Source organism: Rhagoletis pomonella, unplaced genomic scaffold, assembly GCF_013731165.1.
Source record: "Rhagoletis pomonella isolate Grant_MI unplaced genomic scaffold, Rhpom_1.0 Rhpom_scaffold_00001, whole genome shotgun sequence".
Taxonomy (NCBI): Eukaryota; Metazoa; Arthropoda; class Insecta; order Diptera; family Tephritidae; genus Rhagoletis; species Rhagoletis pomonella.
The window spans coordinates 97578319-97601859 of record NW_023458555.1 but is presented as its reverse complement, the minus strand read 5'-3'; positions in this window follow the sequence as shown (position 1 = coordinate 97601859).

Genomic DNA, 23541 nt, shown 5'->3' with positions numbered 1-23541 from the left:
CGCTTTTATAAATGGGCTAAAATTAGAAAATAAAATTTCTCAGTCCCATAGAACTTGTTTTGGTAACTTTTGATTTTGAAATTTTAGCAAGTCATTATAAACAATTTATGAGATTGAAAATGAAAAGCGTGGGGCTCATATAACAAGCCGGATTTGAAATTGAAGAGTAATATACATATCTATGTATGTGAGTATATTAATAACGACTGCTTAAAAACGATCTCCAATTTGTACTTTCGCTGTAGAAATTTTAGGTATATGTTATGTATGTTGTTTGAATATTGCCAATTAAATCAAATGCTTTGTATTGCATGCGCTCCACGTTTTTACAGCGCTTTTATCAACTCGCAATGTTGTATGTCCAGGCCGCTTTGAATGTTGTATGTCCAGACCACCATTTATACTAGCTGCATTTTTTTTTTAAGCCAGCGACAAAAGAACGCTCGACTCGGGTAAAATTTCTTTTTAGCTACTTAAGCAACCCTGTTGGTAGCTTGCAAGAAAATGTGATTAGTTTAACGGGATTTAGATATAAAAACCAATTTAAATGAGTAATTATGCGAGGTATTTGCGTAATATATATAAATAGCCGAGTTTGTGTTGTTGCTTTGCGTATATTTCGTCATTTAAGCGAGTGTTCTTTTATAGCTAGGTTGCAAAAGAATGCACCTACTGTAAATGTAGCAAAGCTATTATGGAAAATTCTAGATATCAACCTAGTCTAGATATCATCCTCGTTGTAGGCATCATATCAAGGGGATACAATTAGAAGACTCTAGATGTCGCCCCGCCAGAAGAAGGTAAATATTGCGCCTAAATGCACTATATGCACTATTTATATACGTCACAGCGGAAATGGACGACACGCCATTTCTTTAAATGTAATAAACTGCTGCTATATGTATGTATGTACATATGTATGTTTATACTACATAAATGAGAGCAAACAACATTGTGCTTGCATAGTCTTCTGTTCTCTTACACTGCAAGTTGAATTATTTTAATATTTATTGCAAAATTTTGTACAGACAAGACTAAAAAGTAGAAAATAAATAAAGTTAAAAAAAAACTTTTTAACATACAACGCTTTTATAAATGGACTAAAAGGTAGAAAATAATATTTCTCAGTCCCACAGAATTTGTTTTGATAACTTTTGATTTTGAAATTTTAGCAAAAGTCATAATAAACAATAAATTACATTGAAAATGAAAAGCGTGGAGCGCATGTAATACACTTTAATTGATATGAAAAGTAACATATGTATGTATGTGGGCATATGAATAACGACCGCTTAAAATCGATCACAAATTTGTACTTTCGCTGTAGAATGTTATGTAGTTTGACCATTGTCAATGAAATCGAATGCTTTGTACTGCATGCGCTCCACGTTTTTCGTTTTCAATGTCATTAATTGTTTATAAAGACTTTTGCTAAAATTCCAAAATTAAAAGTCCATTTATAAAAGCGTTGTATGTTAAAAAGTTGTATTTCATTTTATTTATTTATTTTTGCGCTGTGCGAACTGAATATAAAAAGAGAAGTGAATAGAGAAAATTATGTATGTTGTTTGTTGATGCTCTCTAAACACAAACGCGAGAAAGGCAAATGGTCTAGCAATGCGTGCGGTAATGTTGATCAACTCAATACTTTAATTAAGCATACTTATTATTTAAATTTCATTTTACAAATACCTACTGTGGTGGAAATAAGCCATTTTAAAACTTGAATCACAGAAATCGACCAGTACATTGGCTGTTTTGATCTCACATTTTTTTGGGTTTTAATTTTATATATAGTATATATATGAGCAATTACAAAATGCTATCACTAAATAAATAGTACACATTTAGTAAAGGAGGAGAGTAGTAATAAGAAAAAAAACTTATATTTTACTCCGGTGGTGCGCTGCAACGATGAAAGCCTACAAGCTTAGCGCCGATCAGGTATGTTGTTGTATATTAAGCTATACTGTTTATGTACGATTTTCAGAATGATTGTACCTTTTCTGATTCATTCACTAATCATGCTCATTTTATTGCTCCACGGCCATTACTTCACTATTACAAAAATCTTCAGACTATTTAAGTTCTAATTTCTTATCTTGATTTTTTTCTTTGCTCTCAGTTTAGAATCTTAATTCTATAAATTTAAAGTTTAAGTGCCTTCTATATATACATATATTTCTATGCACACAGAGGTATATACTTATATGTATTATTATTATTATGTTTACCTATATTAGGTACGATATGCAATTCAAAATGAAACGATTTATATGAAAAAAGAAAATAGTAATGCTAAATGCTTTGACCTCGTCGCTACGAGGAGATTTACGAATTGCCGTTTTACTAGTTAAGGTGAAAGTTATATATATTGATTTAGTTATACTTATGTATGTATGGCACCTGTGACATAAAATCTAGGGCATGGCCTTATTACATGGGAATACCAGTTTCCGCAAAATTTCGGGTTTCTCCCCTTAAGGGGTAATATCCGCTAGTGTGCGTACAGTTGGAGGAGGGAAGTGCTATACACCCCGTGATATTCTTATTAATGTAGAAATCACGAGGTGGTCTTGCTCGAGCTGCATAATCCACGCGCTGCAGGGCAAATTTGACCGCACTAAATTTCAAGCCCCTTAGGAATTGGATTACCTTCAAAGTGAGTTCCTGATACTTTTCTTATTTTAGAGATGACCTTTTTATATAATAATTTAATGGGTAAGAAAATTAAGGAAAGAAAATTTGTATTACGATTGCAAATATCGTGAGTAAGGCATCCAAACCCGGATGATTTTGTGGATCCCGGGATTTCGGGACCTAAAATTGGTAATCCCGGGATCTCGGGATATTTCAAGATATTATTACCATTAATTAAAATATGCTAACAAACTAGTTTTGTAGTCTTGCTTTAGTGCGAATACTAGAAATAAAAATAAATTTGTGTTTTAAGCAAAGAAATATAAATGTCTTTATTTTATATCATTTTTACAAAAAGTAAAAACTAAGAGATTATTTTTACCCTTACATATATTATTTATACATATACACATATGTGTAGTAATATTAGTATGCCACAAAATCCCTGTAGTCAAATGTACTAGTTGTGAACTATGTGCATGCAATCAACTGGTATTTTTAACATGGGGATGTCCTACGAGATAGCATTTGTCAGATTTCGGTCAGAAATATACCAGATTCATACTAGTTCAAAAAAGGCAGAAAAACACTAGTCCAATTATGGACCAAAAACATTACTTGGGAAGTCAAAAATTAAAATTAATTCATGAATATACAATAAAAAACTTTTGATGTTAACCATGATACAATAGAAGTTAGTTTCACTTCTATGTGTTGGAAAAATAAAACAAAGGAAAGCCAAACATATACATAAGTATACAATTTACTAATATTTTTTAATAATTTTCTTCATTTAAAAATTATAAAATATATATAGAAAATATTGTCGTCACATTTTCGTTTTGACGATATTTATTCATGCGATTATCAGTGGCAAAAATTTATATTTGAATTACGTATATGAATCTTAAAAATGAAATGATCAACTATGATATATATAAATCTTTACATGTTCTGTAAAAATATCTAAAATAACAAGCAAAAATCCCTAAGTTCTATATCGTAGCAGTGGCCACATTTCGAGTTTTTCACAGACACGGTTTATGTAAAAAAATTTGAAGTGAAACTACCTTCCGAAAATTATTGTATCATGAAGTACACTTTAATACATTACGCATTTTTATTTAGCAGTCTTAGATTTGCCATTAATTCGTGTTAAATTTTTTGAGTTAATTAAAAGCAAAAATAAATTCATAAGCATTTCAAACTTTCGAACATAAATTTAAATGCATTTTTCATTAAATTTTATTAAAAGTAAAAGGTTTCAAGTACAATAAATACAATATTTTTATCTTTTATAATAATATTGAATATGCAAAAGAGAATATTTTAGTTAAAAATAAAATGAATACATACATAGTTCGTTTTTGAGTGAACTAAAATAAAAATAAAAGTTTTCATTAAAATAAATAAAATTCATTAACTTTGTACATTTCAGTCTTTTCTTTTAAAATTTTTATAAAAGTAATGATTAATGTTTAAAATTTGAGAATTTGGATAAGAATACAATAAATAAATAATTCAAGCAGTTATTAAATATTCTTAATTTTTGTCTAGATGTACTTTGACTAGTTGATGGATAATTGACACTAATCAAATAATTATATTAATCGTTCGTAAAATGTCAAAAATAGTTGATAGTGATAAAAATAACAAAATAATCATGCAATTAAAATTACAGAATTAATTGACAATTTTTAATTAAATATTAATCATTACAAAACTGCTAATATTGGTATTTAATCATTGAACGGTAAAAACATGCTTTAATTAATAATAATAATAATTATGATTATTAATCATTATTTAACAGGTCTGGTATAATTGAATATGTTCTCGCTTTAATGGTTTACAATATACCCAAATAAAAGTTATACAATTTTGTGTACTTTGTTGTATTAAACTGTCGAAGTCAAATAAAACCGGGCATGAATAAACCGTTTTGTACTTGGTACAAGTCTGGTCATATTCGAACTAGTTCAGTTTCAGTCAGGAAATTCTAGTTGTAAATTAGTAATTTTCCTGACTAGTTTGGGATTTCACTGCAGGGATACAAGTCGGACGGAAATGGGTTCTATGCATAAAATAAGCTAACACGTTTTCGAGGATTTTTTTTTATTTTTTTCTTCAGTGATACGATCTGTCAAAGTTCGAATTTTTTCGTGATTCTGGCCATTCATGTACTTCTTGAAATCGTTATATCTCGGGCTCTACTCATCGTAGAGACTTCATCTTTTGAATATAAAGAAACGGGCTTTCTATATGATGTAGGGACACGAACTTCGATACGATACCATATCGATAATTTTGGCATTCGATACCAATATTTTTTACTCGATAGTTTTAAAACGATATTTTTTGGAATCGAGTACCAGAATCCTAGTATCGTATCGAATGCCATAAAATCAAATAAGTCAGCTTTAAGACACGTCAAGTCTTGCTTTCAAGTCTGCTCGTTCCAAGGCGAAGGAGGTGAGAAGAAAGGGGAGGATTGCAGATACCTCCCATTTAAAGAAGTACGAACTAGAATTCAATAAAAGGTGACGCGTCTGGAAGCAAATAGAAAACACAAAAGAGAATGCAAAAAAATTGCTTTCAAGACTTATCTGAATATCGGTGTTTTAAGTCAACACCTCAAACTCTACGTGTAAAAATAATAGATTGGCGCTTACAAAATATATTAGCGTTTGGCCGAGCTTCTCCTCCGATTTGTTGCGTGCGCCTTGATGTTGTGCCACAAAGGGCGTTTTTATGAGAAGCTGTTTTTCATGGCAGAAATACGCTCGGAGGTTTCTAACCACTTTCTCAGATATTTCTTTTTTTTTATGTTGGTATCGATATTTGCGATACCGAGTCTTTTTGTTCCGATATTAATGGGTACCCGATATTTTTCCAGCGATACTTTAAATGAGTACCATATCGATACTTTCGGTTCGATATCGTGTCCCTAATATGATGGTTATGATTGTCCTGAAGTTAACTTATCTATTAACTTTGAACTTTTTTAAGTTGATTTGCATAGTAAAGACAAGTAAATTTGGGATTTAAAATTACACTATCGTAATCCTTGTTTAATTCTCTATAAAAAGCATGTTCCAAAAAATGGGAGTTTTTCATGAACTGTTTTTATAATTTTTTTTTTATGACGAGCTGGTTTATTTTGTGAGAGTCAGCAATGAAGTCTGTACGATGCACAAAACCCTTGATATAACTATTTGAGTTAGTATTTAGTCAGAATCTCGAAAAGATCCAAAATTTGATAGATCATATATCCGAAGAAAAAAGGAAAAATCTGAAACAAATCGAAATTGTGACACCAAATTTAGTATCCGATATAAAAAAGAATGCCTCATTTATGCTATATACATATATATATTTAATTATTTGTAGGGTTGCATTTTATAATTCTTTTATGCCATTACAGTGTCTGAATGTCGTTTTATTTAATTTGGCCGTAAATTAAATTATATACCGGGATCCCGAGGGCTTGATCCCTGGTTTTCGGGACTCAAAGAGGGCTCCGGACTTTCGGGATTCGGGATCCCGAGTCCCGGTACTAGATGCCTTAATCGTGAGTTATTGTACAGTTATCGATAATCGAAATTTGGCAGTTCGGCAACCAGAAAGTTACTGTAAACAAGCTCTTCTTCTTCTTATTTGGTGCAGTAACCCTCTAAGCGGTTTCGGCCGAATTCAATATAAGCACGCTAGTCGTTTGTTTCTGTGCCAACTGACGCCAATTCGAAATGCCAAGTGAAGCCAAGTCCTTCTACACCTGGTCTTTCCATCTCAGTGGGGGCCTTCCTCTTCCTCAGCTACCACCAGCCGAGTTGAATACTTTCAGAGCTGGAGCGTCGCTGCCCATTCGAGCGACATGGCCAAGCCACCGGAGCCGCTGTATATTAATTCGCTGCACTATGTCCATGTCGTTGTAAAGCTTATCGTTCCATCATCTGCGGTACTCGCCATCGCCAATATGTAAATGCCCGTAAATCTTTCGCAATATCCTTCTCTCGAATTCTCCAAGAGCCGCCTCATCGGATGTTGTCATTGTTATAGAGTGTGGTTTTCGTACATCGAGAGATGACTTTACTGTTGAATTGCCTACTCAGTCCAAAGTAGCACTTGTTGGCAAGAGTGATTCTGCGTTGGATTTCCGTGCTGACATTATTATCGGTGTTAATGCTAGTTCCCATCTAAACGAAATTCTCTACTTTCTCAAAATTATAACTGTAAATGGTGAAGTGGTTGCCAGGGCGCGAATGGGCTGACTGTTTGTTTGATGATGGGAGATACTTCGTCTTGTCCTCGCTAACCCATTTGCTTTGCTTCCTTATCCAACTTAGAAAAGGCAGAGCAGACTTCGCGGTTTTTGTTACCGATGATGTCGATGTCATCGGCATAAGCCAGCAATTGCACGCTCTTGTAGTAAATTGTTCCTGAGCGGTTCAGTTCGGCAGCTCTTATTATCTTCTCCAACATCAGATTAAAGAAGTCACATGAAAGGGAGTCGCCATGTCTGAAACCCCGTTTAATCGCGAACGGACGGAGCTGGTGGTATTGCTCAACGTCACTTGACACAGCCATATGAGTTTCGAGGGGATGCCAAATTCAGACATAGCGGCGTTAGTGCTGTTGAAAGCGGCTTTGAAGTCGACAAATAGATGTTTAGTGTCGAACCTTTTGTCCCGGGTATTTTCCAAGATTTGGCGTATTGGTCTATGGTAGATTTTCCAGGCCTAAAGCCACACTGATAAGGCCCAATCAGTTCATTGACGGTGGGCTTCAGTCTTTCACACAATACGCTCGATAAGACCTTGTAGCTTATGCTTAGAAGCAGGGATGGGCGTAATCAGGAAAATAAATAATTGAATAAAAAAAAAAATAAGAATAAGTTTTCATTCATCATTTCAACATTTTTGAATGACGAATAAATTTATTTTCTTCATTCAAGCACTTTCGAATGATGAATAAAGTTTCATTCATCATTCAAGTAATTTCAAATAAGAATAATCTTTTATTCTTCATTCAAGCACTTTCGAATGATGAATAAATTTGTATTCATCATTCAAGTAATTTCAAATAACGAATAAATTTTTATTCTTCATTCAAGCAATTTCGAATGATGAATAATTTTTTATTCATCATTAAAGTTATTTCAAATAACGAATAAATTTTTATTCTTCATTCAAGCACTTTCGAATGATGAATACATTTTTATTCATCATTCAAGTAATACTGAATAACGCATAATTTTTCATTTATTCATTCTTTCTTGATCACTTTACCAGGTCGACAGTCGTGGTAAATGTTCATGTCGTATATAGATATTAATTGTGTATGAACTATTAGAAAATATAATAATAAAGTCCACATATGTATGCATATAAGCATGAACATAAGTATGTACTTATTTAATTATCTATATATGTACACATATATATAATACGTGAAGGGATTTTTTGTCCAGGTCACTAGATCTGCACCGATCATTCGATTTTAAAAAATGAGGTGTCAAATGAAAGGGCTCGGGTTGTAAAAGTGCTATAAGGTTTTACTTTTTCGAAAAGAGTTGCCACCTTTCAAAAATTTAAATACCAATTAAAAAATAATGAATTAATTAGTACAATATGGGTATAAATCTAAATGGTTTTGAAAAGTTTTTATTTTTTATTACATATAAGGGTTTTCCACCAGTTTAAAAAAATCAAATTTAATTTCAATTATTGAAATTAGATATGTAAAATATTCGTGACAGTATGGGTGTTGGGCGAGGGAGGTTTAAGGAGGTTTTAGTTTGTAAATATTTTAATGAGGGTTCTCACCTAATTTATAAATCTGAAGTAATTAAATTATGTAGAAGTTACTTAGGTATGTGAAATATTAAAACATGGGTGTCTAGCAAAAGTGAGTAGAGAGCTTTACTTTGAGCAGCCAGACTATTTTTGAGGTTTTTAAAATGGGTTTCCACCTGTTTTAAATGTATGGGTGTCAAACGATAGAGGTCTAAGAATGTTTCAGTATACAAATATACTCAAGAGGGTTGCCAGGTAATTGAAGTGTAATTTAGTTCAACTATACACAAGGTATAAGGGAATTTTTGGGACTATTTCGATATTTTCGGGGTTCTCGGGAATATATCGAAATTTTTGGGGGTAATTCCGTATTGTTGGAACTATTTCGGGTTTTGCGTGACTTCCTCGAGATTTTCTCTCGGGGGTTCTCGGGATTTTTGACTATTTCAGGATTTCCGAGAATTCTTCGGGATTTTCTGGACTATATCGGGTTTTTCAAGACAACTTCGATATTTTCGGGGTTCTCGATAATATGTCAAAATTTTTGGGACTATTTTGGAATTGTTGGACTATTTCGAGATTTCTTTGGGATTTTCAGGACTATTCCGGGTTTTTCGAGACTACTTGGAGATTTTCGGTACTCTCGGCTCTAAATCAAGATCTTCGGGACTAGTTCAATATTTTTGCGACTTCTTTCGAGATTTTCGGGGTTCTCGGGAATTTATCGGGATTTTTGGGACTATTTCGGATTTTTGGAGATTACTTCGAGATTTTCGGGGTTCTCGTCAATATATCGGGATCTTCGGGACTACTTCGTAATTTTTGGGCTATTTTGCGAAATTTTGGGACTGCCAGACGTCCTGATTTTCCAGGATTAGTCCTGTCTTCAGACAAAATGTCTCCGAAATTCCGAAACAGTTCCAAAAATCCAGAAGAGATCCCGGTATGGTCCCGAGAACTACGAAAGTCTCGAAAAACTCCGGACAGTTCCCAAAACACCGAATTAGTCCCGCAAATACCGAAGAAGTCTGGAAAATCCTGAAATAGTAGAAAAATTGCGAAATAGTCCCGAAGATACCGATATAAACCCGAGGACGCCGAAAATCGCGAAGTAGTCTCGAAAAACCCGGAATAGTCCAGAAAATCCCGAAATAGTTCAAAAATACGAAAAAAAAATCCCAAAAATCCCGATATATTCCCGAGATCCCCGAAAACTTTTAAATAGCTTCGTAAACCCCGAAATAGTCCCGAAAATTCCGAATTGGTCCCAAAAAAACCCAAGGTTCCGAAAATCTCGAATTAGTTTCGAAAAACTTGGAATAGTCTCCAGAATCCCCGGAAAACTCCAAGATCCCGAAACTGCCGATAAAGTCCAAACAATTCCGGAATAGCCGAAAAATCCCGAAGTACTCCCGAAGATACCGATATAAATCCGAGGAATCTCGAAGCAGTCTCGTAGTAGTAGAAAGCGTCATAGTGTTTAGACGTGTTTTTATTTAGCTCTCGCTATGGATATTTTAACGTGCTCTAAGTGCTCTAAATCTTTACGTGTTGGCTATGAAATATCATGCCAAGTGTGCAAAAGTAAATTTCATAAAATTTGTGCTAAAGTTGATAGCAAAGAAGTATCCGACATTCTTGCAAATAATAAAAACATTGTTTTCAACTGAAACAATTGCTTTAGCTCAACATCGAATTTAGTTTCGGCTATTGCTTGCTTTACTAGTGAGGTCAGTGATCTTAAACGTTCGATTGCAAAATTGATAAGTGACGAACATAAATTGTTAGTGCTGCGTCTGTCTTTGTCTCGGCTGCTGATGCTGATGTGCTGTCGCCTGGTGTCACTGCTTTGGATAATTCGGCTTTTTCTGACGACCATCGCTCATCTATGCTTGCTGTTGTTGCTAATAAGCCCTTGTTGGCACGTACGAATTTCGTGACAAAAGCAACGACCGTGCCAACTGATGATGATGCTAACACTCAGCTACCTGCTAAAGTCGGTTCTCAGACGGAGAATACTCTTCCAAAGCTATGCAGTTCTCAGGCTGTTGCTGTTGATAATACGACTGCATCTACCTCTTCGACTTATGCTACTTCTGCACTTTCGCCTACGTCATCTTCGTTCTCAGGTTCTGTTGGCATACATACTTCTACAGCTGATTGGAAAATTGTAGAGAACAACGAAAAACGCAAACATTTGACTATTACTGGTAACAGCTCTAATTCTGATTTGGAAGTGGTTGAAGTAAAGAAATGGTTTCACTTGTCTTCATTCCTTCCTACAGTAACCGCGGACAATATCATTGACTATATTGTTAGACATGTTGGTATTGATAAGAAATTTATTTCATGTTATTCATTAGTTAAAAAATAAACTCCGGCTGTGAATGTAAAGCGGGTTAATTTTAAGTTAGGTGCATCTGTTGCGCTTTACAATAAGGTGCTATCACCTGATATCTGGCCTGCCAATGTAAGTCTGCGCCCTTTTCGTTTTTCTTCATAAAGAAGAGAATCAGCATCGAGTAATATAAATAATAATAAGGCTATTAGTGGAAGTTCGAATTTGAAGGTGTATTTTCAGAATATATCTCGCCTTCGAACTAAGTCAGAACATGTTCGTATACTTAGCTCTCAATTGGATAATGATATCTTCGTCATTGTAGAGACGTGGCTACATCCGAATTTTCTGGATGAAGAATTTTTTGATTCGAAACTGTTCAATGTTTATCGAAAAGATAGTGATCCGGTAAAAACTGGCTGTGTAAGAGGTGGAGGAGTTCTTGTTGCAGTTCAACGGAAGCTGCTTTCTTATTTTGTTGCTCTTGAAAATAATGCCTCACTAATTGATCAAATTTGTATATCTGTCAGTGGGTCCTACTCCAAGGACTCTCTTTTCTTTTTGGTCTCTTATATTCCCCCAAATAGTAATGATTATCTTTATCGTGCGCACGCTGATAACATAAGCTCTTTAGTCCTGAATAAATTGGGTAATAATCATTTATGCATTTTAGGTGACTTCAATTTATCCAATATTTCATGGTCCGCATCATTTTCTAATTTTGTTCTCACACCAACTAATGTTACAGCTTATCATGAATCATATTTGCTTGATAGTTTATTAAGTTTCAATTTAGTGCAAATTAATAATTTTGTTAATAAATTAGATCGTATTCTTGATCTTATCTTTATTAGCGATAATATTAACTGTAAAATCGAGGCATGTTACTTTCCTATCTCTCGTTGTGATAAGCATCATGTGCCTTTAGTTCTAAATTTTGAGTTTTATATATTTTTTACTTAACCTTCTGCAGAAGTACTCAGCTTTAACTATACAGCTTGTAGTTTTTCAAAATTAAATAGCTTGTTATCTGATATTGATTGGGAATGTGTTTTGGCTAGCTCCGATGTGTCTAATTGTTTTACTACTTTTGAAACTCTCGTGCATCAGTTCTGTGTAAGCAATATACCAGTTATTAAAAAAAAGGAGTTATATGCTACCTTGGTATAATTATGAATTAAAAAGGTTAAAGAATCTAAAGAATAAATTCTTTAAAAGCTCAAGAAAACGGGAAACCAGATCTTCTTTTCTCATTATCAAAAACATCTAAAGAAATTTAATTGTTTAGATAAATTCCTTTATAGAAATTACATACTTAGGCTGCGTTTCTTTATACATTCCGGATAATCCCATTTCACAGCCGGAATAAACAGAATGCGTTTGAAATATACGTCAACATATCATCAGGAACGTTCTAAAGAATAAATAAACAAAAAAGTTTATTCCAAACCTTCAGAATGAATAAAGAAATGCAGCCTTAATGTTGAATCAAATATAAAATCTAACCCAAAGACTTTTTGGCACTTTATTAAGTCGAAGAAATCTAGTTCCAGCATACCTTCAGCTGTTTTCTTTCATGACAAATTTGCTCGATGTCCAGTACATGTGACATGCCTGTTTGCGGAATTCTTCAGCTCTAACTTTAGTTCTGATGACCACATTGGGATTTTGCGGCGAGTTATTCTCTTAATTTTGGGTCTTTAAGCTTGTCGTTTAATGACGTTGCGAGTGGCATTTCGAAACTGAAACCGTCTGTAAAAGCTGACATTGATGGTTTGGCAGGTGTATTATTGAGAAACTGTCCCTCTTTAATTTTCCAATTGAAACTGATATTTAATAAATGACTAGCTTCTGGGGTATTTATTGATGATTGGAAGATGACTTCTACTGACCCTCTTTTTAAGAGTGGGAATAAAAGTGACGTATGTAATTATCGGGCAATATAATAGTTATCTTTGGTGTCAAAACTCTTTAAAAGTATTGTGGTAGAAAAAATGTATTTTGCAACTAAGGGCTTAATTTCACCCAATCAGCATGACTTTGTTTCTAGTCGCTCTACAATCTAGCTGTTTTTACTGAGTACTGCATTGCATCGTTTTCTAGTGGATATCAAGTTGATTGTGTTTACACAGATTTCTCAAAGGCTTTCGATAAAGTTTCACACCCGATAGTAGTTAGCAAGTTAGCATGTTTGGATTTTCATTCCGACTTTTTGCGTTGGATTAAGTCTTACTTAAGTAACAGACGATGTGTTGTCACCATAGATGGAACAACTTCAGAACCTTTTATAGCCTCCTCTGGGGTTCCTCAGGGGAGTATATTAGGTCCATTGATTTTTGTTTTATTCATAAACGACAAAGTTTCATGTTGAAATTGATTATCTGCATCGTTGGTGCACTAAATATTGTCTGTCTTTGAATGTTAAAAAATGTTTTAAAGTCACCTGTGCAAAAATTTGCAATATCGTGGCTACGTCTTATTATATATCTACTATAATATTAAATTATGTTAACGAGATCAAAGACCTTGGCGTAAGTTTTTCTTCAAATTTTTCTTTTAATAGCCATATTTGTCATATTGTTTCAAAAGCTTACGCAATGCTTGGATTTGTGAGGCGGAATAGCAAAAATTTTTCTGACCCATATACCCTCAAATTGTTGTTTACGTCTTTTGTTCGCTCCAATTTAGAATATGCTGCAATTGTTTGGAGGCCTTGCCATAAAAACATGATAAATCGAATTGAATGTGTTCAAAAAGTCTTCCTAAAGTTCGCCTAGCGCAACTTCATTTTAAGAAGATCTGTTCTCTCTTTGTCTTTTACGTTTAATATTATTATTGGTGCTACGGACTGCCCCATTCGTTTAGAGAAAATTAATTTCAACATTCGTCGGTGTAGCTTACGATTTTTTCCCCCATTTTATGGAGATAATCACAAAACATTTTATGCACGTAATGCCCCTATTGCACGCGCAATTAATGAATTCAATATGATCTCTAAAAATGTAGTTACTGATTTTTCTTGCTCGTTAAATGTTTTCAAAAATCTGTTGAACTCCATTTTATAAATTTTATTTCTTTACTTTTCAATTAAGCTGAAATTTGTTAACTAGTCTGTAAGGAACTTTTGTATGTTCATAGACTCAATAAATAAATAAATAAAGACCCGAAATAGTCCCAAAAATTCCAAATTGGTCCCAAAATTCCTAAGATCCCGAAATAGCCCCGCGAACCCCGAAAATCTCGAAAAAGTCTCGAAAAACTTGGAATAGTCCTGAAAATCCCCAAATAGTTCAAAAATACCAAAATAGTCCCAAAAATCCAAAATAGCCCCGAGAACCCCGAAAATCTCGCAAAACCCGAAATATTCCCGAGAACCCCGAGAATATCGAAATATTCCCAAAAAACTCGAAATAGCCCCAAAAATCCCGAAGTAGCTGCGTTGCCTAAAAGAATATTATTTAGCTAAAGAATCACAGATCAAAATGCATTTAAAATAGAAGTAATTAATTTGAACATTTTCAAACAGGTGGCAATCCTCGTCAAACGCCTCAAAAATATTCTAAAGATTTCTTAACGATCTTTAATTTTGCACCCATATATTGTTATTTCGTTCTTAGACCTCTATCGTCTGACACCTATATATAATTTCATTAAACAATGTGCTTTAATTCACCATAAACCTGATATTTTGGACAGGTGGTAGCCCTAGTGCATGTAGATTAGAAATAAACCTTTTTGAAAATTATTTCAGCTGAAATCCATCTTTTATTAATTTAAATTAATTTGAATTTAACATTTAAAACAGGTGGCAACCCCTTTTAAAAACCACATAAATAGTCTTGATGCTCACAGCTCTCAACTAACTTTTGCTTGACACCCATGTTTTAATATTTCACATATTTAAGTAACTCCTGCATAATTTAATTACTTTAAATTTTTAAATTAGGTGACAACCCTTCTTAAAATATTTCCAAACTAAAACCTTCTTAAACCACTCCCGCCCAACGTCCATATGGTGATGAATATTTCACCTATCTAGTTTCCATAATTGAAATTGAATTTGATTTTTTAAACAGGTGGCAACCCCTTGTATGTAATATAAAAATAATACCTTTTTAAAACCATTTAGATTGATACCCATATTGTACTAATTATTTAATTATTTTTTTTTAATTTTTAATTAATTTTTTGAAAGGTGGCAACCCTTTTCGAAAAAGTAAAACCTTATAGCCTTTTACAGCCCGAGCCCTTTCATTTGACACCTCATTTTTTAAAATCGAATGATCGGGGCAGATCTGGTGACCTGGACAAAAAATCCCTTCACGTATTATATACATATGTACATATTTATGTAGATAATTAAATAAGTACCTACTTATGTTCATGATTATATGCATACATATGTGGACTTTGATATTATATTTTCTAATACATATTTCATACACAATTAATATGTATATACGACATGAACATTTACCATGACTGTCTACCTGGTAATGTGATCAAGAAAGAATGAATAAATGAAAAATTACGCGTTACGAATAAAAATTTATTCATCATTCGAAAGTGATTGAATAAAGAATAAAAATTTATTCTTATTTGAAATTACTTGAATGATGAATGAAAATTTATTCATCATTCGAAAGTGCTTGAATGAAGAATAAAAATTTATTGGTCATTCAAAAATGTTTAAATGATGAATAACATTTTCATTCAAAAATGCCCATCCCTGCTTAGAAGGCTGATCCCGAGGTAGTTGGCGCGAATGGTGGGTCGCTTTACTTGTGAATTAGGCAGAGCACACTTAAATTCCAGTCATCTGGCATGCGTTCATCTGACCATATTCTGCATAAGAGTTGATGCATGCATCTTAACAACTCCTCGCCACCGTACTTGAATAGCTCAGCTGGCATGCTGTCAGCTCCAGCAGCTTTGTTTTTTTTCAGCCCCGTTATTGCTATTCGTACCTCGTCATAATCAGGCGGAGGAACAGCGACTCCCTCATCAACGACTGGGGGCTCGGGTTCTTCTTGTCCACAAGTTTCCGTGCTGCTACTATTCAGTAGTGTGGAAAAGTGTTCCCTCCATAATTTAGGTACGTTCCGAACATCGGTAACTAGGTCACCATTGTTGTTCTTATAGGACTACGCCCTGGTTTTGAAACCTTCCGTAAGTCGCCTAACCCCTTGGTAGAATTTTCGGGAATTATTCCTGTCGGCCAGCATTTCAAGCTCTGCGCACTCACGTAATTCAGCCTTTCTCTTCTTATTGCGGCAAATACGTCCGCTTCCCTATTCAGATCCCCATAACAGTCCCACATAGCGTGCGTTGTGCCCGACCGCAGCGTGGCCCTGTAGGCGGCATCGTTTTTCTCTGCAGCTTCCTGACACTCCTCATCGTACCAGTTGTTCTTTCGGGCTCGCTGAAATCCGACTACTTCTTCTTCGGCAGTACTTATTGAGCGGGAAATGTAGTTCCACTGCTCGCGTATGTCGGTTTGTTGATTTGGGTGCACATTTTTTGCTGCACTGAGGCGGATGCGTATCTTGGCTGCAACAGGATAGTGCTAGGAGTCGATGTTTGGTCCTTGGAGTGTGCGTGCGTCCATAACACTGGAAGCATGCCTTACAACAAGATCGAGTTGGTTTCTCGTTTTTCGATCCGGAGGCAGCCACGTAGCGTGATGAATCTTTTTATGCTTGAACCTAAAACCGCATGCTACCATGTCTCGGGACGCGGCAAAGTCAATCAGCCTTAGTCCGTTTTCGGACGTTTCCTTGTGGAGGCTGAATTTTGCGACAATGATTCCAGAGATCACTTCCTTGCCCCCCCTGACATTTAAATAGCCAACCACGATTTTAATATCGTGGCGGGGGCAGCGCTCGTACGTGCGCTCCAAGCGCTCATAGCAGAGATCCCTTGATTTCCCTTTTCTTCCATCGGGCATGGTCGCAGATGAGCGAGATGTTGAAGAATCTGTAAACAAGCTGTGCGAGTATAATGTAATTATTAAAATGAAGAAAAGCCAGCAGTATTGCCAAGTTCAGTACAATTAACTGTTTAAGAGGAGGAGAAGTTCATGAACGCGGCCGCAATTAGGCGACATTTATAGGATAACTCTAATCCTCTAGAGCTACCGCCTGACCAGTAAGCAAATTTAATACTTTGAAGGTTTTTCTTTTAATATTTTTTTGTCTTCAGATTCAAAGCATATTCCAGACTTCTAAAAGAAACTGTAGTAAAATTGGTTAATAAACCAGAGGAACGACTTCGTTCAACCGCAATACCTCCGCCCCTAAAAACTTGCACACCTGTTCGATTTTGCGCAGAAGGGAGTGCCACAGCAATGACTTGAATTTGGGAAATTTGGTATGTTGATAGTTTTAAAAGCGGTGCTTCAGTTGATAAAGGAAACAATTTGCTTTCAGTGTTCGCTTTTGTTTCCCCAAAAGCGCGTATCCCACGGTACTAAAATTTCAAGGCATTGTTTTGTTGTTATTTTCACGATATTCTGTAAAAGCAAACTGCATTGCAAAACGTTAATATCGTTCAAACTATAAGAAACTAAAATATTTTACATACTTTTCAACTTTCACTCCTAAATACGCTCCAAAAAGCCTTTCCAGCATCCACAAATGTAGTTGCCTGTATACACACTTTGTATCAAATGCAGTTGCCAGTTGCCACCTGTAGTATCATTTCGGCAACTAGCAACGCAATTGAAGTTCGGTTGCTATCGATAATCGACCCTTAAAACTGCCCGTCATAGGACTTGAACTTTTGCACTTTGCTAATAAGTCAGTCGGAACGAAAAAAAACGTCCTTTCGGTTTGATCGCCGGAATCCAAGAGAGCCTCCGGAAATTATCAGCCGACCCTCTTGGGTTATCCTCTCAAGGTTCCTCCTAAGTTCTCGTGCAACTCTGCGTTCACTCTTATACCTTTTACTTACTGGTTATAATTCGTTCGGAAATTGATGTCAATAAATGGTCAGTAGTGGCAGAGAAATTGTAAACTACTAATTACCCTTAAGGTATCGAAAATATAAAGTGATATACATATACATTAGACTGCATCACTCCCCATACAAAAAATATCGGTAATGTGTTTCCATTGGAATTATAAAATCAATTATATTTTACGACGTCCACCAAAATATTTTGGAAAAATATTAAGACTTACGTAATTTGGATCGATTTGAAAATACCTCCAAAAATGGAGTTTTTTATGAATAAAAATAGTTTCTTAAGGATTTTTTTGAAAAAATCCACTCAAATGACTAAACGGTTTATGCTCAAAACATTTGCATAAAAATGTTCTTAAAAAATTTTTTTAAAATTTTAACAGATCGTAATAATGAGATATTTGATGCTGGTTTTTATCTTTTTTCAAAGATTGGTAAAAAAAAACTTGAATAATTGAACCTTACCTCTTTCGATTTAGACTTTTGGGGTATCATTGGTAAGGTATTTTCTCACCCTTTTTATTTCTTTGCTAATAAACTCATTCAAAGGATGAAAGAGAAAGGTTGGATGAACGAACGGCATTCAAAGTAGAATTAAGATTTGTTTTTATTTGAAAAAAAAAATTGGGACACGAATGACTTTTTCGTGAACAGAAATATAACTGGTGCGAAAATACCTTTCTAATGAGATCCTAAAAGTCCAAATCAGAATAGTGTTGGCCAAGTTATTCAAGTTTTTCATAAATGAGTCTTTGAAAAAAGCAAAAAACCAGCATTAAAAATCTCATTATTACGATTCCGTTCAAAATATTTTTAAATATTTGTATGCAGGGTTTTTAAGCTTAATCTGTTTTGCCATTAGAGGGGACATTTTTCAAAAAGTTCTTTAAGAAACTATTTTTATTCATAAAAAACTCCATTTTTTGGAGGTATTTTTAAATCGGTCCAGCTCACATAAATCTTAGCATTTTTCTGAAATATTTTGGTGGATGTTAAAAATCAAAACTCGTAACTGAGAGGGGTAAGAGAACAGATATTTTTCAAACTATCGAAACTATCGCATGTCATCACTATCAATAGTTTTGCAGCTCTAGGTAACGAGACACAAAATACTCAAATCACTCGGAAGCATTTTGAAGAGTATTACCGAATCGCGATTTTCATACCGTACCTAGATCTTTTCATTACGCATTTGCAAGATCGATTGCTAAAACACCTGGATATTTACCCCAATTTTGGTTGCCCCTTTCCTGACAAAACACCAAATTTCGATGTATTTTCTGGTTGTGAACTTTTTGAGAAATATATGTCGCACGTTTAATAACATAGAAATGTAATTCAAATTTACGGTTTTGAAGATTTCAGCATTCAATTAATAATCGTGATAAGAAAATATGTTCAGCCTAACAGATTACAAAACTTCCAAAAACTGGCGAAGATATGCGTCTTTCCATTTGTCTTTTGGTATACCAACTGTAGGAATTGATAAAACTTTGATTGCGTTTTCCCACAAAATTAAAATTTTGAAATATATCGTTACATTATTAAACGTGCGACGTACATACACTGTCACTTTACATGATTCGGTGACAGAAATATGGACAAGTGAAGTTCAACCTTGTAGAAAATTCATCGCTGTTATAAATATTCAAAATTCGTTTGAAGCCATCGTACAGTTACATAAGTAACGTAACTCTTCTTCTTACCGTTTTTTCTGGCAGGCCGTAGGTGCGTGTTTTTTGTGGATTTTGGCTTTAGATGTGTTTTTGGTTCAGTGTGTTAGTTTATTTTAAATAAATTGTAACTGAGATGGAAGAAATTGTAATAGAAATGAAAGAACTTGTAAAAGATAAGAGCAAATGCCAAAAAACAGATGATCGCAGCTGTAGAATTTCCGCGGCCCGTATCTTTTCACTTTGCTCCTCATTTTTAGTCCAACTAACTGTGAAGATATTATAATTTTTAAAATGGTGGCAGCCATACTTAAAAGATAATACATTATTGGACATCTAGCTGACATGCACCTTCATTTGACCCCTCATTTTCTGTAATCCAACGTACGGTGCGGATCTTATAATTTTTTATACAGATGGCAACCCTATAGAAATTCTCAGGCCTAAACATAATACCTTTATTAAAAACTGTTCACAAGTCCGTTCAGTAGTTTTCAAGATTAACGTGGTGAAAAAATCCCGAATTTGCTTTATTTTATGTAAGGAGGATCAGGCCCGTCCAGAGGAAAGGGGAAATGGGGTGAATTCCCCCGGGCCCGGCCTTCTTAAGGGGCCCAAAATATCAGAACCATAACTGTTTTTGTTTTTACAATGTAATTGCTCCTCCGTTTTTTTATACGTAGTATAAATATATTCCGGTTAGTGCTAATTGTTTCTGACTCTATAAATTAAAGAAAATACGTTTTGGCACATAGTGCTTTTCGAATACCACTCAAACTCGGTAGAATACCACTTTCGGATAGTTTTTCTTCTTGCGTCTGAAAGCATAAGTATGTGGCAATATTTAATATATATTATAAATGTTTCAACAGCGGACTGTTGCATTACAATTTTTGGAACAACTTTTTAAAGCTGCTTTATATTACTGAAAAAGTCTGCTCTTCTTACATTACTCAAGAACTACGTATTTATTGAACTGATAAAATAAATTTTGTGGTCAATATTGTTACGTTACCTGTGCGATATACATGCGTGTAGATTATAATTAGGTTTTTAATTGGCCCGTAGTCTTTTTTTTTAGTGCAATGGGGTATAGTGGTTGCGCTGGGTATGCAGTTACAGTTGCATGGCTATACTCAATCCCGACTCTTGCGTCCTCGTTCGCGCACTCTAGGCACCGTGAGCAACCCATGTGCGAGATGCGGTAACCAATCCGAGTGGAGCCTTGGGTCACGGCAGAAAGAGAGGGAGCTTCGGTGGGGCCACTCCGACTTATTTGGTTTAAGGGCTCACTGAAGTCTGCAGCGTCTGTTCACCAGTAGGTGCGGCTGCAAGCGGGTGTCTGCTTGGAGCAAGCGGCTCGCTATATAAACGTATTTTTGGTTGCGAAACCACCCCCGTCCCAGCAATGGGTTGTGCGCTGGGTTTGGGACTCGCCACGTGAAAACCACTTCCAGGGCAAAAACAAGGCAAAGCCTCGGATGAGACCCCCCTTATGATGACGACCACGGCAAACGTTTAAAGGACTACGATTTGAGGGCATGCACCTGGAATGTCCGGACCCTTAATGGGGAAGGTGCCTTTGCCCGGCTGGTTGATGTCCTCGTAAGGACAAAAGCTGACATCACCGCCATCCAATAAATGCGTTGGACGGGACAAGGCAAGCAATGCCTGGAGCCTTGCGACGTCTACTACAGCTGCCATGTAAACGAGCGCAAATTCGGAGTGGGATTTGTGGTGGGAGAGAGACTCCGTCGCCGAGTACTGTCGTTCACCCCGGTGGATGAGCGTCTAGCCACAATCCGCATCAAAGCGAGATTCTTCAACATCTCGCTTATCTGCGCCCATGCCCCGACGGAAGAGAAGAATGAGGTAGCCAAGGATCTCTTCTATGAGCGCTTGGAGCGCACGTACGAGCGCTGCCCCCGTCATGATATCAAAATCGTGCTTAGCGACTTCAATGCCAGTGTGGGCGAGGAAGGGATCTTTGGAACCACCGTCGGAAAATTCAGCCTCCACGACGAAACGTTCGACAATGGAATGAGGCTGATCGACTTAGCCGGGGACCGAAACATGGAAGTATGCAGTACTAGGTTCAAGCATAAAAAGATCCGTCAAGCTACGTGGCTGTCTCCGGATGGAAAAACGAGAAACCAAATCGATCATGTTGTGATAGACGGAAGGCACACTTCCAGTGTTTTAGACGTACGCACAGTCCGAGGCCCAAACATCGACTTGGACCACATCTTTTTGCAGCCAAGATACGCACTAGCCTCTGTGCAGAAAAAAATGTGCGCGCAAATATGCAAGGAAAGTCTAACGTGGAAAAACAGCAATCACAACAGACAGCCAGCGCTTTCGCTACTCGACTCTCACACCTGCTCTCAGATAGCACTCTTCAACAAACCGACATATGCGAGCAGTGGAACCACATTTCTCGCTCATTAAGTACCACCGCCGAAGAAGTAGTCGGATTAACGAGCCCGAAAGAACAACTGGTACGATGAGGAGTGTCAGGAAGCTGCAGAGAAAAACGATGCCGCCTACAGGGCCACGCTACGATCGGGCGCAACGCGCGCAATGTGGGACCGCTATAGGGATCTGAAGAGGGAAGCGAGACGTATTTGCCGCAATAAGAAGAGAGAGGCCGAACTACGTGAGTGCGAAGAGCTTGAAATGCTAGCCGACAGGAAGAATGCCCGAAAATTTTAACAAAGGGTTAGGCGACTTACGGAAGGTTTAAATACCGGGGCGTACTCCTGTAAGAACAATAATGGCGACCTAGTAACTGATGGCCAGAGCGTACTTAAATTTTGGAGGGAACACTTTTCCGCCCTACTAAATGGTAGCAGCGCGGAAAGTTGCGGAGAAGAAGAACCCGAGCCCGCAGTCGATGATGACGGGAGTCGACGTTCCACCACCTGACTATGACGAGGTACGTATAGCAATAACGCGGCTCAAAAACAACAAAGCCTCTGGAGCTGACAACCTGCCAGCTGAACTATTCAAGTACGGTTGCGAGGAGTTGATAAGGTGCATCAACTCTTGTGCAGAATATGGTCAGATGAACGCATGCCAAACGACTGGAATTTAAGTGTGCTCTGCCCAATCCCCAAGAAAGTTGACCGCGCCAACTTCCGCGGGATCAGCATTCTAAGCATAGGTTACAAGGGTTTATCGAGCGTATTGTGTGAAAGACTGAAGCCCACCGTCAATGAACTGATTGGGCCTTATCAGTGTTACTTTAGACCTGGCAAATCCACCATAGATCGGGTATTCACGATACGCCAAATCTTGGAAAAGACCTGCGAGAAACGGATCGACTCTCACCACCTATTTGTCGACTTTAAAGCCGATTTTGAGAATACTAAAAGGAGTTGCTCATACGCCGCTATGTCTGAATTTGGCATCCCCTCAAAACTCATACGGCTGTGTAAAATGACGTTGAACAATACCACCAGCTCCGTCAGAATTGGGAAAGACCTCTCCGAGCCGTTCGCCACAAAACGGCGATTCAGACAGGGCTTTCATGTGACTTCTTTAATCTGATGTTGGAGAAGATAATAAGAGCTGCAGAACTGAACCGCTCAGGAACAATTTACTACAAGAGCGTGCAATTGCTGGCTTATGCCGATGACTTCGACATCATCGGTAACAAAAACCACGAAGTCTGTTCTGCTTTTCCAAGTTGGATAGGGAAGCAAAGCGAATGGGTCTGTTGGTAAACGAGGACAAGACGAAGTATCTCCTGTCATCAAGCAAACAGTCAGCACATTCGCGGCTTGGCACCCACGCCACTGGTGACAGTTACAATTTCGAGAATGTAGAGAATTTCGTTTACTTGGGAAACTAGCATTAACCCCGATAATAATGTCAGCATTGAAATCCAACGCAGAATAACTCTTGCCAACAAGTGCTACTTTGAACTGAGTAGGCAATTCAGGAGTAAAGTCCTCTCTCGACGTACTAAAACCGCGCTCTATAAGTCACTCATCATGCCTGTGCTGGTATATGGCGCAGAAGCATGGAAAGTGACAACATCCGATGAGGCGGCTCTTGGAGTGTTTGAGAGAAAGATTTTGCGGAAGATTTACGGGCCTTTACGCGTTGGCGACGGCGAGTACCGCAGAAG